Here is a 16,010-nt window from a genome sequence, read left to right on the forward strand (position 1 = left end):
GATTCAAGAATACGGGAGAGAATAGATTGATTGATTATTAGGTGATGCAGTGCCTTGTTACGTAGAGAGATAGAGGAGTACGTCACGTAACTCTCAAATACCCTTTTAATGACAAGGTTTATTAACCTGGTGATTACATCACTTATATTATGAAGACTCTAACTAAATCTTTATTACGTTGCTAAAGTACAGATTAATTCTAATTTATGGCCATTATATCTAACACTCTCCTGGTCAGTTTTGACACGCGCGAGTGTAGACAGGGATGCACATAAGAATAAAAAAGAATAGATAGATACATTATTGACTCTTGAGTGATCAATGCCTCACTACATTGGAGAGAGAGTAGTTATGTAACTCCCGAATATATGATCTTCAGATGACTACATTGTTAATTAATGATTACTTCATTTCATTATAAAGTTTCTAACCAAGCCTTTTTTGAATATCTAAAGTATATCTAAATCCTAATCAAAGTCACATGGTTTAGGTTCAAATTCGATAACAATGCAATTTGATTCAAAATTGAATTTCTCGATGAGATTCATATAAGGTTCATCATTAGGTTCCTCTCACACCCCCCCTTGCTCTCTCTCTCTATATAAATTATTGTTAAAAATATTATTAGCTTTAATATAAAATCTAAATAAATTTAATAAAATAATTTATGACATTTTTAATATATCTATAAATTACCTATACAATAATGATATAATCTAATAAATTTTAATTTAAAAATATATTAATTGGCACAACACATAGTACAACTCGCAAATCCCATAGTTTATCCTGTACACCCCAGTGTTGACCCTCTTGGCATGAAAGTAGGTGCTTTGTTTAATTCTCTCTCAACACATATTTTATGTACCTTCATTGGCTCTTGGAGGCACAATGACCTTCATATAATCAAAATTTGGATGTTTTCCCTTATCCAAATTTGGATGTGTCTACACATTATAGAGAGGAAATTTGGATATGGATGGTCTGAGACCCTATTTCACTTTGTGGTTATGTGGCCTCCTCTTACATATAAGTTAACAAAGTGTTTCCCTGCAGATTTTACAAAATGATATCAAGATCGGTGAACTTGAGGTGAATTTAAGGTGGATTTTGAAATCAATAAAATTGAAACTACAACCTGCAAATGCAACGAACCTTGTGACATAGGTCTTAATTATGATCATTATATCAAACACCCTCCATCATGGTCATATTGCATAAATTGCTTGTTCCAAAACAAAAGCGAAACTTTGTACAAGCATTTGCAATCCACTCCAAAATAAAATGCTTAATCAGTGACTAGAAGTGCATTGTAACGGGTTAGGCTGAATAATCAACATTACCCTGAATAATATAGAACTTGGCTTGTTCATTGGACTCACCTGTGCCACAACTTGGCAGCTCACAAAATATTAGACAAACATTTCCTATCTGCTCCAAAATACAATGTTTAATCAACAGCTGGAAGTGAATTGTATCAGGTTAGGTTGATGAAGTGCGATCCATGTCACCATTCTTATGAGACAATGACTTACTTGTCAGATGAGACATTGTTGGTTGAATAATCAAACATTCAAACATTAATATAGAACTTGGCTTGTTCATTGAACTCTCCTGCACCTCAACTTGGCAGCTTTACATATCAATGTTTAACTTTTCGTTCTTTAAGGAAGCAAGATCTTGTTTTATTGTGTCATTGTTACCCTTCCTACAGGTATTCATCTCTTCATGAAACTTAGCCAATAAGGCACAGTGAATCTGCTGCTTCCCTTCTCATTTCTCCTAGTTCTTTCAAATAATTAACTACTTCTCTTTAGCATCCACTTATTGAATCAATCCTTGTTTTCTGATGCCCATAGCAATCACCTTTTTTCTCTTTTAGTCAACAATAAAACATTTATTATTATTAGAGACACCATGTAACTGTGAGCGATGCTTGATAATATAACAAAAATTAAAAATTTCAGAAAACTAGGGACATAATAGACATCCCTAAATAGAAACCTCTTACTTGTCATCTGAAGTTGCACACTTATCTTGCCTTCAAATTTGTGTTCTTCCCTGCCACTTAAGACATCCAAATTATATTTGCATTTGACCTTAACAAAATCAATATAGGAATTTTTGTGATCTTTAGAATGTTTGGATGCACCTGAATCAAGTTTTTGTAAACGGTCTCTATTTCCATGTAGTAAATTTTTTACTGCTAAAGCTATGTTTATCTTCCAACATATTATGGGATAGATCAACCATTTTTAAATATGTATAACAACCCTAGTACCGCCCCACACACCTAAAAAGTCAACAAAAACCTTGCTTCTATACTCACAATTAAATGTTCCTTCTACGAATTTGAAAAATTCTGATACTATATTTTCAGACTTAAAAATATAAATTATGCCCCTATTGCTGTAATCCCACAAACCATTATAATTACTATTCTAGCATTGTGATAACATCAGAGTTTCCACAAAAATCTCACTTTGGCACACTCCAAACAAGACAATTATTTTTGTTGCCCTATTAAAAATATTTTTTCCCTAGAATTTTGGGGAAAAAAGCTTCTTTAATCTTTCTCTATTTTTGGGATGTGTAGTGTTTTCTTTTTCACGTTGTTCCTGGTGGATATAGTTCTACATATTTGTTCAATATAGAGGTCTATGTGGCTCCCTATGAACTACCTCAAGACTTTTCGAGGTCCTTGCACACATTCTTGTGGTGTGGTCCCTCTTGCCATCTTTAAATGTTACCCATGGATGTCTTACATAAGATTGACTTGGCATCCATTGATCAACATATCCAAGTTGGCATGTGCACACTATGATGTCTTAGGGTAATTTTTTGCCCTTAGGGTTTCCTATTCAGGTTATGGCTTCCAACAAAAAAGCTATATGTATTCATGCTCTCATATGATAACAAATGTTTCTTCACATCATAAACAACTTATTGAACAATTACACTAGAAATGGTAGCAATATGACATTTTCAGTTCCACCACAAAATGTACTTATTGTCCAATAAATCAGAGCTATATACAACCAATTCAACACTGTGGCAAGTATAGTTAACGCTCCTCTATTTATAGATTTCTTCATGGGCTTTCAAATATGAGGGGTTGTGGATGCAACCACCAATTTTGGGTTTTTCCCGACCGACCCAACATTTACATATTGTTGCCCCAACATTGGAAAAATTGAGTTTTACCCCTTTATCAAGACTATAGCCTACAGGGTTGGATATGCTATTTCGTCCTTCCTTAACCGATCAGTTGGGAGAGAACATTACAGTCCCCCCTTCCTGGAATTGCTTGCCCTCAAGCATTCACAAATTCAGATTCTGTAAGACTCTTTCTTCTTCCCATGTGGCGTCTTCTTCCATAAGATTTTTCCATCTAATAAGATATTCAGAAGTTACTCCGCCCCTTAGTTTCTTTTCTCTATGAAATTTCCACGAATTGTAGCTGTTGGAAATTTATCCCCTAACTTATGCAGTTCATTTGCCTTATGTTAATTATATTAACAACAAATATCGATAAACTCACACTGCAATTATTCACAAATAAAATACACTATAGAAAAAAAAATACTGGAATTGAGAAAATAATGCACACACACACCATTTTGAGACCGTCATTTTTGGACAATTGTACGTAGAAAAACCTCGAAGGGAAAACTAGTGCAATAGATGAGGGTTTTATTATTATTGAACAATTTGAGAAATTGCAACTAGTTTCCATAGAATGGCAACCTTTGGAAAATATTGATCCCCACTGTCAAAATAATTCAGAGACTCGCTGTCTCCTTGTGCAACTTGATCTAGCCTCTCCTAGGCAACTCGCAGTCCTCCTGGCTACTCACATTCCTCACTGGAAAAGCGCACTGCTGCTCCCGAAAATTCGTATAGCCTCTAGGAACCCTTCTCTACAAGTCGTTCTGCCTCCTGGACTGCTCTAGACCCATTCACTCTGCCTCTGGATGATATATCTGGCAACTGGCAACTGAAACGTGGTCTCTCCTGCAACTCACACTGTATAAACTGGCTAAATTGGCCTCCTCTGCAGATAATTTCGGCGTCCTCCTCCTATCACTCAGACACTGGAAAATCTGAGGAAATCTCCTCCGGAATCCTACTCCCAAATCTCTGTTGAAACCCTGCTGCTCGGTGTCTCCCTAACTTCCACTGTGCCTTTGCTGAATCGCTACCAGTGGGTAGTCTAACTGCTCAAATGATTTTCGATGTATTTTCCAACCCCATCGACCCTGCTCTTATAATCTTTTTTTGGGCAACCAATGACCATGATCACATCTCAATCGATGGCTATGATCATCTTGACTCCATCAAGTGACTTTTCTGGAAGTCTCTAGAGCAAAATCGACATCCCTCAATTAATCTAATTTAATTAACCGCTTTTCTTAAGTTAGGAAATATTTAATTATTGGCTAATTAATATAATTGAGGTGTTTCTAAGGCTTTTCAGACGAAACCATTTTTGGGTTTTAGAGATCTCATGTTCCTTATGTTGGAAACACCTGGGGGGGGGGAATCGGTATTTCTTTTACAATCGTTATCTTATACCAGTTAAGATCACTTAGTAAAACAGAAGATGTGTGATAAAAGAATATTTTTATTAATAAGAATGACGAGGAATCCAAGCCCTTTTTTACAACAATTCAAGTTCCAATTTGTACAATAACACTTTCTAATTCCTTCAATGCTCCAATCCTAGACGAAGACTACAATCTACAATCAAACCAGGCTCCAACCTGTACCATACCAAGCTCCAACTTGGTCTACTTGAGGACTCCAGTCCTCTCAACAATTCAGGCTCCGGCCTGGTTTTCCATAAGGCTCCAACCTTGTGTGAGGACTCCAATCCTCTAGGGCTCTAACCCTCAATTCTTCAAGATGGTTTTAGTGCTACTTCAAGACTTCCAGCATCTTCTTCAACAAGTCCTGAAAATAACTCCAAGATCTGCTTCAGTAAATGCCTCAAATAGTCTCCAAAATACTTCAGGGGCTAGTTCATCAAGGTCAACTCCAACAAGCCTAGTATGTATCTCCAAGACTCTTCATTTCTGCACAAACCATCTTTTTTAATGCTACTTCATCAGGGCTTCAACAATGCTGCTTCTTCATAGATGACAGGTTCAACAAGAGTTAATAAATCTGCTCCAACACTACACAAAACAATTCTTCAACAATGGCTTCAAGATCTTCAAATTGTTTTCAAGGATGCTCCAACAAGGATCTGCTCAAGAGATACAGAGGAGGCTGCTTCAAAAGACACTAATGTTGTTTCTCCAAGATATAGGATATCTCTGCACTTTCCAAGGTTTAAGGTCTTCACAACAATTCTGTCATGAGCTAAGATTCCTCCTTCAGAAGGGCTGTGATGGCTACTTCAATAAGTCTGCTTCAACTCTGTCTTCAAGATCTTCAATCCTGTTCCAAAGAGTACAAGAGTGGGTTGCTCCAATTCTGGCTTCAAAAGCTCCTCTACAGTCTGCTCCAACAAGTCTTCAAGCAATAGTCTTCAATGGTGCTCTGTTATGGCTTCAAGAGGATTTTCAAGGATCAGCTTCAACAATATGTCACAAGGTTGCTCTATATGAACTCTTCAGTCTGTTTCAAAGATGCCAAACTCTGTCTTCACAGATCCCTCAACAGAGCCGAGTTCTGCGATTCTTGCAAGGCCGAGATTACTACTTCAATTGCAAGGCCGAGATTACTATTTCAATGAATTGTGATTTCTCCAAAGAGTCTTGACCTCTTGTTCTTCCTTATTTCTGCACTCCTTCTCTGGGTAACACAGCCGAGTTGTTTGGTGAAAATGCCAAGTTTGTGAGCTACAACAAGACCAGAACTATCATCAATGGAGGACCGAAAATCTGTTCAAAAACCCACAGAAGAATAACAACCCTGAACACCCAAACATAACTCGACTTTCCATAAGGCTCCAACCTTGTGTGAGGACTCCAATCCTCTAGGGCTCTAACCCTCAATTCTTCAAGATGGTTTTAGTGCTGCTTCAGGACTTCCAATATCTTTTTCAACAAGTCCTGAAAATAAATCCAAGATCTGCTTCAGTAAATGCCTTAAATAGTCTCCAAAATACTTCAGGGGCTAGTTCATCAAGGTCAACTCCAACAAGCCTAGTATGTGTCTCCAAGACTCTTCATTTCTGCACAAACCTTCTTCTTTACTGCTACTTCATCAGGGCTTCAACAATGCTGCTTCTTCATAGATGACTGGTTCAACAAGAGTTATAAATCTGCTCCAAGACTGCACAAAACAATTCTTCAACGATGGCTTCAAGATCTTCAAATTGTCTTCAAGGATGCTCCAACAAGGATCTGCTCAAGAGATACAGAGGAGGTGGCTTCAAAAGACACTAATGTTGTTTCTCCAAGATATAGGATATGTCTGCACTTTCCAAGGTTTAAGGTTTTCACAACAATTCTGTCATGAGCTAAGATTCCTCCTTCAGAAGGGCTGTGATGGCTACTTCAATAAGTCTGCTTCAACTCCGTCTTCAAGATCTTCAATCTTGTTCCAAAGAGTACAAGAGCAGGTTGCTCCAAATCTGGCTTCAAAAGCTCCTCTACAATCTGCTCCAACAAGCCCTCAAGCAATAGTCTTCAATGGTGCTCTGTTATGGCTTCAAGAGGATTCTCAAGGATCAGCTTCAACAAAATGTCACAAGGTTGCTCCAAATGAACTCCTCAGTCTGTTTCAAAGATGCCAAACTCTGTCTTCACAGATCCCTCAACAGAGCCGAGTTCTGTGATTCTTGCAAGGCCGAGAGTACTACTTCAATTGCAAGGCCGAGATTACTACTTCAATGAATTGTGATTTCTCCAAAGAGTCTTGACCTCTTGTTCTTCGTTATTTCTGCACTCCTCCTCCGGGTAACACAGCCGAGATCTTTGGTGAAAATGCCAAGTTTGTGAGCTACAACAAGATCAGAACTATCATCAATGGAGGACCGAAGATCAGAACTATAGTTAACTATCACGCTCAGAAGCTCATTTAAAGATGTTGTTCATACAAGATTGGAATGTGGCAGGAGCATTGGTTAGGCTAAATTACATGACCAGAAACTCAAAGTGTCCATAGTGAAATTGGAAAGCTGTTTTTGGCACATCTTGCACTCAAACCCGAATTTGATGATATCCTGATCGTAGGTCGTTCTTTGAAAGGTATATTGCTTAATGTAATTCATCGATCTCGGGAATAGGGTACCTGTTCTTAATGGTTCTTTTTTTGAGTACTTGGTATTCAATACACATCCTCCACATGCCATCCTTCTTTTTCACCAAAACTATCGATGAAGCGAATGGACTCGAGTTGGGCCTAATGTGTCCCATAGCTAGCAATTCTTGGATTGACTTCTCTATCTCATCCTTGAATTTCTTATATGGTGTGGTGATTACAAGATTGGCCCCTTATTCTAACTCTATGGTATGTTCAAACCCTATTTTGGGAGGTAGTCCCGCGGGAATCTCATCAAATACCTAGCCATGCTTATTCAACACTTGCTAAATATATGCGGTGTATTACGAGTTGCTATTTTTAGTGTCTTTTGGCTTGTAATCAAACATTTTGCAGCATATGTTACATCCCCATGTCTAAATATGGCCTCCATTCTTTTGGTGGAAACAACTTGAGGGTTGCCATTAGTCATGCCTATCAATACTACTTTACTGCCATTTGATGCTTTGAATTCTATCTCCATTGCTTGGTAGTCCATAGTGATTTTTCCCAATGGATATAGACATTGAACCCCCAACATAAATTGATATCCGCAAGATCTATTAAATAAAAATCATTGGTAAAAGTGTAATTACCCATGTGCAGTCCAAGTTGTACCCATCTACTATTATCACATCGAACCCTTCAAATTCTTTTTTGGGAAGACCTCTTTTTGCTACTAACACTGCACTGATAAAGTTGTGCGTAGATCCTCCATAAACTAGGGTTGTAATGAGTTGTCCCTGGACAACTCCCTTGATCTTGAAGGTGTAATATCGGGGGGTTCCTGATAGAGAAGCAATCTTAACATTTGGTTGAGGTTTCTTCTCCTCGCTGGGCTTTTCCTCTGTAGTCTCTTCTTGTGGCTGTTCTTTCCTTTGGTTGCTAGGCTCATCATTTGAGGTGGGCTCTTCTTCATCCTCGCCACTGGAGACTACTTCAATGTGATGGATTTATCCTTTGCCTAGGCATCAGTGTCCTAGTTGCCATGGTTCCTTGCAAGTGAAGCATGGTTTCTTTCTTCTTATATCTCTTCGGGTTTCCTTGTCCAACTTGTCCTTTTTGGGCCAATCACATTGAAAGGGATTTTATCCTTGTCTTTTCGAGGGATGAAAGGCTTGGACGGGGTCTTAGATTTGGTTGTTGCATATCCCATATCTCGAGTCTTCTTGATGGCATCTTTTAGGGTTGCGGGAACGAATGCCTTAACACAACACTGTAGGGGTTCGGTAATCCCTTTGTCAAGAGTGTGATTAGTCTTTCTTTAGATATGTCTATCACACGACTATGGTTTGTTTGAATTTTGTGATATACTTTTTGTGCAAACCAATGTTTTACAACTCGGACTCGGACTCGGACTCGACCGAGGATCGACTCCGACTCGGACTCCGACTCGGTAATGACTCGGCCGGCTCGATTTCAATGACTCGGTCGTTGTAAAAAATACATTAAATATTTTTTTTTTTTTATAAAAAACAATAATTTTAAATATTTTAAACATAATTTTAAAGATTTTCATTCAAGTTTCCAAACACACAACATTATAATATACATGGAAGACAACATATGATCAAAGTAGGCTCATGAACCAATCCATTATATCAAAATGGTACGGTGGTACCCAATGGCAATAGTAAATACATAGTCAACTGTAGTCTGTCATACATGATCAAAGACTCAAGAGTCAAAACAAAATACAAATAACCAAGGAGGCTAGTAGCTACTGCCAGAGGAGCCAAGATCATCTCGACCAATCTCTGGATCATCATCATCAGAGTCAGACAAGGGGCCCCATCAATGACCAGTACTGGCTACTGCTAGAGTTGCCAACATCATCTAGCTCAGTGTTACTTGGGAGCAGGAGCGGAAGTGGGGAGCGAGAGCGAAAACGGGAGCATAAGCGACATTTTCAGAAGCTCCAGGTTTGAGAGCGAATCCCAGAGGAGTTCAACAACCAATGTCACTAACATCAAGGTACACAGAGGGATTGGTGCTCTTGATTAAATACGAGTTCCATACCCTAATACATGACAAAATTCAATGGAAACATTGCAATCCTCCAATCCTAAAACCCTGAAAAAATGATAAGTCTGCTGGATTTTGAATGAAATCTAAAATTCTACTTTCTCCATATGAAATCCAATGAGGCTGGAACCACTCTTAAACATCCTGAGTCATTTCATGGTAATGTTAAAAATTTAAGTAAAAGGATGAAAATGAAGATTAAGGAGAATGTCACTTTTACGTTAAGAATTTAACATTACCATGAAATTTGAACATCATATCAATACTAGGAGAGGGGAATGGACCCCAAATAGCACTTAACCAATTTAGAAAACACCTTGGAGTCCCCAACAATCAGCCAAATGTTAAAAAGTTAAAAAAAAAATAGAAAAATCGTTGTTTCTTTGGGTGACTGGCTGAATTTAATGACTCGGCCGAGTAGATGTGCAAAACGGCCGGGTTGACCGAGTCATGACTGACTCGGCCTCCCGGACTGGTTTTTCTACCGGGTCACTCCTCAAGGCTTCAACTCGGTTCGACTCGGCCGTTTCGGTTTCGAAACGGCCGGTTTGTAAAACAATGGTGCAAACCCATCTATTTGAGTTGTGCCAACTCTCTAAAGTGTATATCTGGGTTCTTTCGATCAAATCGATCTATCAACCTTTGTGTAAAGTCTACATAAGAAGTGATGTTCGCATGCCCTAACGTAACCAGTCCATGATACCACCATTCATGTGCTTCTCCTTCCAAATGTAATGTGGCAAATTGGATAGTGTTTGCTTCTAGCATCTGATTGAGTCTGAAGTAGGTGTCCAATTTTTGCACCCAAGCTCTTGCTGAACATTTAGATGACCCATCAAAATAAGGGAGGGATAGTTTACTTACCTTGCGCATTAGATCAAAATTTTGCTGCTCTTGAGTCTATTTTTCTATTTGATGTTGCTAAATTCTTGGAAAGACATGGCTGCCCATGTATTCTCCTCTAATGTTGTGTATTCTCTAAAGTATTCATCGAAGAGTCCATTTTGTTTTGCCACTCCTTGGGTTGCTACTGTCTGATTATCTAAAAATTGAGGAAGTAAGGGTCTGTGACTTCTCCCACTAGTTGCCCCATAATATGCATGACAAACTGTATTGGAAGAACTGGGATTATGGGTGCCACTTCCTTTAGCACCAGTCATGTTACCAACATTTACACCATTATTATCCAAATTGTTTATAGCATGGACAATGAGCTGCATCATTTGTTGTTTCCCTTGGGCAATTTGCTATTGCCCTTGTACGAGCATTTTAGTCATTCGTTGCTACTCCAAAATTATTGCTTGCAAGAGATCACTAGGCTCTTGTCCTCCTTGCCCTACTCTCTCTCCCATAGTTGAATGATGGGTGTTCCTTTTTTTTATTGTAACATTTCAAGTATCCTTTGGAGGCATACAAGTCTCATGCACTCAACAAGCAACGTATCTACCCTTATTGTCTTACGGAAATTGTTTATGAATGTCTGCATTGATGACAAATTTAACCCTAGAAGGGCCGAAGGCTAACCCTCAAACAATCTAAGCTTCTTGTTATCTTCGCTACTGTGGATGACCGAAACTCATGAACAAAGAGGGTTCCACAGATTGACTTAAATGACACTAAATCTACCTCATAAAATACTTTTGAGTGGCCTTCGAGCCACCACCAAATCGCCTCAGGAATGTTGCCAAACTCTGTTCCAGAGAGGTCATGAGTTCTTGCCTTAAAGATGCCACGAGTAATGCCTCAAACTAGCCACAAATTTTGTCTTAAGAAGGGCACAAACTCTGCCTTAGAGATGCCTCGAACCTTGCCTAAGAGTAGCTACTCGTTTCACCTCAGAAAAACCATGAATTTCACTTTAGAAAGCCACAAATTTTCACCTTAGAAGAGCCACAAATTTTCCTTAGATATGCCACAATTTTCTGTCCCATAAATGCCATGAGTTCTACTATTTCCTTAGGTTGGTGAATCCCATGATTTTCTAGACCATAGAAGAAAGGTAAAGAGAATTTTACTAAGGTGGAGTCTTTCACCACCGAAATTAGTAAAGGAAAGGGGGTCTTAAAACCTTCAAAGCCACAACTCAAGGAAACAAATGCATTTAATCCAATTTGATGAGGATCATTTGATTCCAACTCTATTTATATATTTCTTCATGGGCTTCCAAATGTGAGCGATTGTGGATGCAACCCCCAATTTTGTTTTTTTTTTTCTAGCTGACCCAACATTTACACAATGTTGCCCCAACACTGGAACAATTGGGTTTTACTCCTTTATCAAGACTATAGCCTACGGGGTTGGATACGCTGTTTCATGCTTCCTTGGCCAATCAATTGGGAGAGGACATTACACACACATAACACAACCCTACCTCTGTATGGTTTTTCAACTTTGATAATATGTTTGTAGTTCATCCCATAAAAAAACTTCTCTAATACATATTTAGATTCTTTTGACCATGACAACTACTTTGGTAGTCCTTTGACCCTTCACTTATTGGGAGGGATTGGTGTCAAGGTTAAGCTTGAGTGGTATGGATCAATGTCACAAGTAAGCTTTTCAAATCTTCACAATGTGTAAATCCCTTTATGGTAGGTCACACATCGTCAAGTTTGTGCATAGAAAAGTGATCTAACTCCTTGAATAGTTCTAACAACTCCTAATAGCACAACAATTACCATGTCTTCATCTCTTCTATCTCTAATCTAAGTTATTTTCAACGAATGTTCTTGAAGAGACTCATATATTGCTATCTTTATTAGAAAGAACAAATCTTTTTAGATAAATGCTAACCTTTTTTTGATGTATCACTGATGCTTTTCAAATGCTCCCAATCTTTTTTCCCCATGAAATACACATCACGAAGACTTAGCACTTGCCCTCATTTTGAGGGTGGTACCTATGGTAAATTGAATTATGTAGAATCTCAAAGCTTTGTCAATACATGGTTTATGGTTGTGACAACAATATACTCATTAAGAGCTCAACATGTCACTTGTGGGAATTGAACCTAGGTGGGAAGCAAAATGCTCATTCATTCAACCCTTCAAGATAAACCCAATTGAAAAGCACTCCCAAATTGTGAAAACATCATCACCATATTGCACTTTAGGTAAAACATATCATTGGTTATAGATAACTTGATCGGCATTATAATCTTTCGATTTTTTTCATCAAACTAATTTTGAGAATTCTCATTCGTTATACTTTTCACCTCCTTTCCTAGGAAAATTGTGTGTATGCACTTATATTCAACCCACGTGGCTGTTACAATTGTTTAATTGCCCAATACTTCTCAAAGTTTTGATAGAATTTAGAGGTACACACTTAATAAATATAAATTGGCTTTTAACGAATTAAAATATTGTTCATGTTAGGTTGGAAACTTTGTGTCACCCTTAAACTCATCTTGATTTGGTTATATATCCATGCTTATCTTCTATCCTACTTGTGCCTGTTAGCAGTCCTTGGGTGCCTTCCTCAATCATAGTAGCCTCTCGACTTCTTTACCCACTTCCCTTTTACACTCTCTTTATTGTGGCTTTGATACCTCGTTAGTTTTTACGTATGAGAGCACATAAGAAAAAGATAGAATAGATTGATACGTTATTGAGATGTAATGTCTCATTTGTTAGCTTTTGTTTGCTTCAAAAGTGTTTTCACCTAGCTAGGAGAGTCTTCTGGCCCATTTGTTTATTATATGACTTACATGCAGGAGCTTAGATTGGGTGTATGGTTGCCTTGGGATCAATGATAAGGTGGTGGACTTCTTGTTGTGGTAGTTGTGGACGTAATGTTTTTGGCTTCTTTTGTAAGGGTGCACTTGTTGAGGAGGACGAGTGCTTGTTGTGTGGAGTAACGATCTCAAAGGAGGGTGTTAGGCACTTGGAGCTTGGGTGCTTGGCTGTAGAAATTTCTGTTTTCCCACCCCGGTTTTCAGTTTCTCCTTATTTCTTCCATGTAGTTAAATGCCCATTCCCATAACCATACATTTAACAGACTGAAAAAAATAAATATTGCTGAAAACACAAATTCTGGAAAATTTTCAGAATGCTGGAAATTGCAGAATTAAAAATCAACGATCAAAAACAGCCATTAAAACACATTAAAACACTGATATTTTTGGTCAACTTGACCCTGGAAAAACCCCCTACAACTCTTGGGGAAAATCAGTTTGAGAGCTCTTCTTTATTTCTGAAAATTGCCTTTTTACAGTGAGAATTATTCAGCAAAAAATCAGCAAGCAAATTTACAACTTATCTCCTTTCCCGTGCCTCACAACAATCTGGAAATTACAGCAAACAGGATAGCAATAAATGCTGTACGGCCTCCGTTTTGTGTGCAGAAAAATCAACAAACTGCTCCTCGATTTTTGTGCAAAAATATGCCTTTCACTATGAGCTGAATCAGCTGTACAAATCTGCTCAACTGCTGCCTTGGAATGTGTGCCAAGCTGCTGTCTCCTTCTCCTCCCTGCTCAGAAATCTCTCTTGCTCTCTTGCTCTCCTTCTCCCAATCTGCTCATGAAAGAATGAATGACTTTTTCCTCCTTTAATATAACTCCAAGTGACTTTTGGGTGATCCAAGTGACTTTTGGGTGATCTCTAAATCCAATGGCTGAAATAGATTTAGATCAATGGCTGAGATTAAATGCTCATTTAAATCTCACTTTCTATTTTTTTAATTCACCCCACTTTAATAAAGACCCACTTAGTCATTTATTTCCAAAGTCACTTTTCCTTTCTAATTTTTCATTTACTTTATAAAAGTTACTTTAAAATTAGACTTAGTAACTTTATCACTTAAAGTCACTTTTAAATTAGATTTAACTTTATAAAATTATAAAGTCACTTTAGGAGAAAAATTAAATTCTTTTGGACACTTTTCCCTAGGCCAAAGATCAAAGCCTAAGGGAACCACCTGTCCTCCGGTACCAAATTTCAACACTCCCTCTTACCGAGGAAGGTGTTCCTCACCACACCTATCTTGTCTCTGAAGTAGACATGCTTGCGCCGTGGTAAGGCTTTGGTAAGGATATCTGCAACCTGCGCATCAGTGGAAATATACTCAAGCTTCACAGCTCCCTTCTGAACATAGTCTCTGATGAAATGATATCTGATCCCGATATGCTTTGACCTGTCATGAAATACTGGATTCTCCGTGAGTTTAATGCCAACTCTGATTATCACAGTAAATCACTGAAGGTGTCAACGGCTGACCAAATAAGCCAAACAACTTCTTGCGAAGCCAGATAGCCTCACAACTAGCTAGACTGGCTGCCATATACTCTGCTTCCGCTGAACTCAGTGCTACTGACTGTTGCTTCCGGCTGAACCATGACACTACTGCTGAACCCAACCCAAAACAACACCCTGAAGTGCTCTTCCTATCAGAAGCACAACCTGCCCAATCAGAATCAGTGTATCCTGCCAATCTCACTCCATCTCCCTGCCTGTAGTCCAGACCATAATCCACTCTCCCCTGCAAGTACCGCAAAATGTGTTTTGCAGCCACCCAGTGAACCTTCCTAGGATCACACATAAACTGACTCATCGTGTTGACTGCAAAACAGATATCTGGTCTAGTGTTGACCAAATACATCAAGGAACCAATCAGCTGCCTGTACAATGTGGGATCCACCAACTCGGAATCCGAAGCATGAAGCTTCTTCCAGTTGGTGATCATCGGTGTCGACATGGGTCTACAATCCTCCATGTGGAATCTGCTAAGGATGTCCACAATATACTTCCCCTGCCCCAGGAAGAAATGCCCCTCCTCTTGCCACACCTCCAAACCCAAAAAGTAATGCATCAAACCGATGTCCTTCATCTCAAACTCCGCCGCAAGATCTCTCTTGCAGTGCTCTATGAGTCTCTCTGCACCTGTAATGATCAAGTCATCCACATACAGCACCAGAATGAGAGGCTCCTCACCAATCACAATAAAGTAAAGGTTCGGATCTGCCTCACTCTTTGTGAAACCCATCCCCTGCAAGTATGCATCTATCCTGGAGTACCAAGCTCTGGGAGCTTGCTTCAGGCCATAAAGGGCCTTCTTCAATCTGCACACATGGGACTCCTTCCCATGCACCTCAAAGCCCTGTGGCTGCTCAATGTACACCTCCTCCTGTATGAAGCCATTGAGAAATGCGGTCTTCACATCCATCTGGTGGATCTTCCAACCCATCTCTGCTGCTATCGATATAATGGAGCAGATCGAAGTATATCGAGCCACGGGAGCGAAGGTCTCCTCATAATCAACTCCCTCTACCTGGGAGAACCCTCTAGCCACAAACCTCGCTTTGAATTTCTCAATGCTGCCATCTGCAGCATGCTTTACCTTGTAAAGCCATCTGGAAGTAACCACGGATTTGCCCTCAGGCCTCGGCACCACCTCCCAAACATCATTCTTCATGATAGAAGGATACTCCTCCTGCATGGCCTCTCTCCAGACCTGCTGGCTAGCTGCCTCCTCATAGCTAGAAGGCTCAGAGTCAAGGATGCTGGTAACCATCGCCATATAGCTACAAAACCTCTCAGGTGGTCTACTCTCTCTGACCGGCCTCTTCGGCTCAGCAACAGATGTGGCATCTCTCAAGGTGTCCTGAAGCCACTTGGGCTTCCTCTTCCCTGAGCGCACTTCTCTCACCGGAGAATGAAACTCCTCCTCCTCATCATCATCAGTAGCCTGAACTCCTGACTGTCTGTCTGCTGTCTTCCTGCCTGCACCTGAAC

General features: G+C 39.3%; 1 protein-coding gene across 1 annotated transcript in view; it reads left to right on the plus strand.

Moving 5' to 3' along the window:
- LOC149155673 (kinesin-like protein KIN-14I) overlaps positions 1–16,010 on the plus strand; it is a 121,439-nt gene that overhangs the window by 73,757 nt on the left and 31,672 nt on the right. The gene's annotated exons all lie outside the window — the stretch shown is intronic.

Source organism: Pinus tabuliformis, chromosome 9 (genome assembly GCF_031772625.1).
Source record: "Pinus tabuliformis cultivar Carrire ecotype Pingquan chromosome 9, CPIR1, whole genome shotgun sequence".
Taxonomy (NCBI): domain Eukaryota; kingdom Viridiplantae; phylum Streptophyta; class Pinopsida; order Pinales; family Pinaceae; genus Pinus; species Pinus tabuliformis.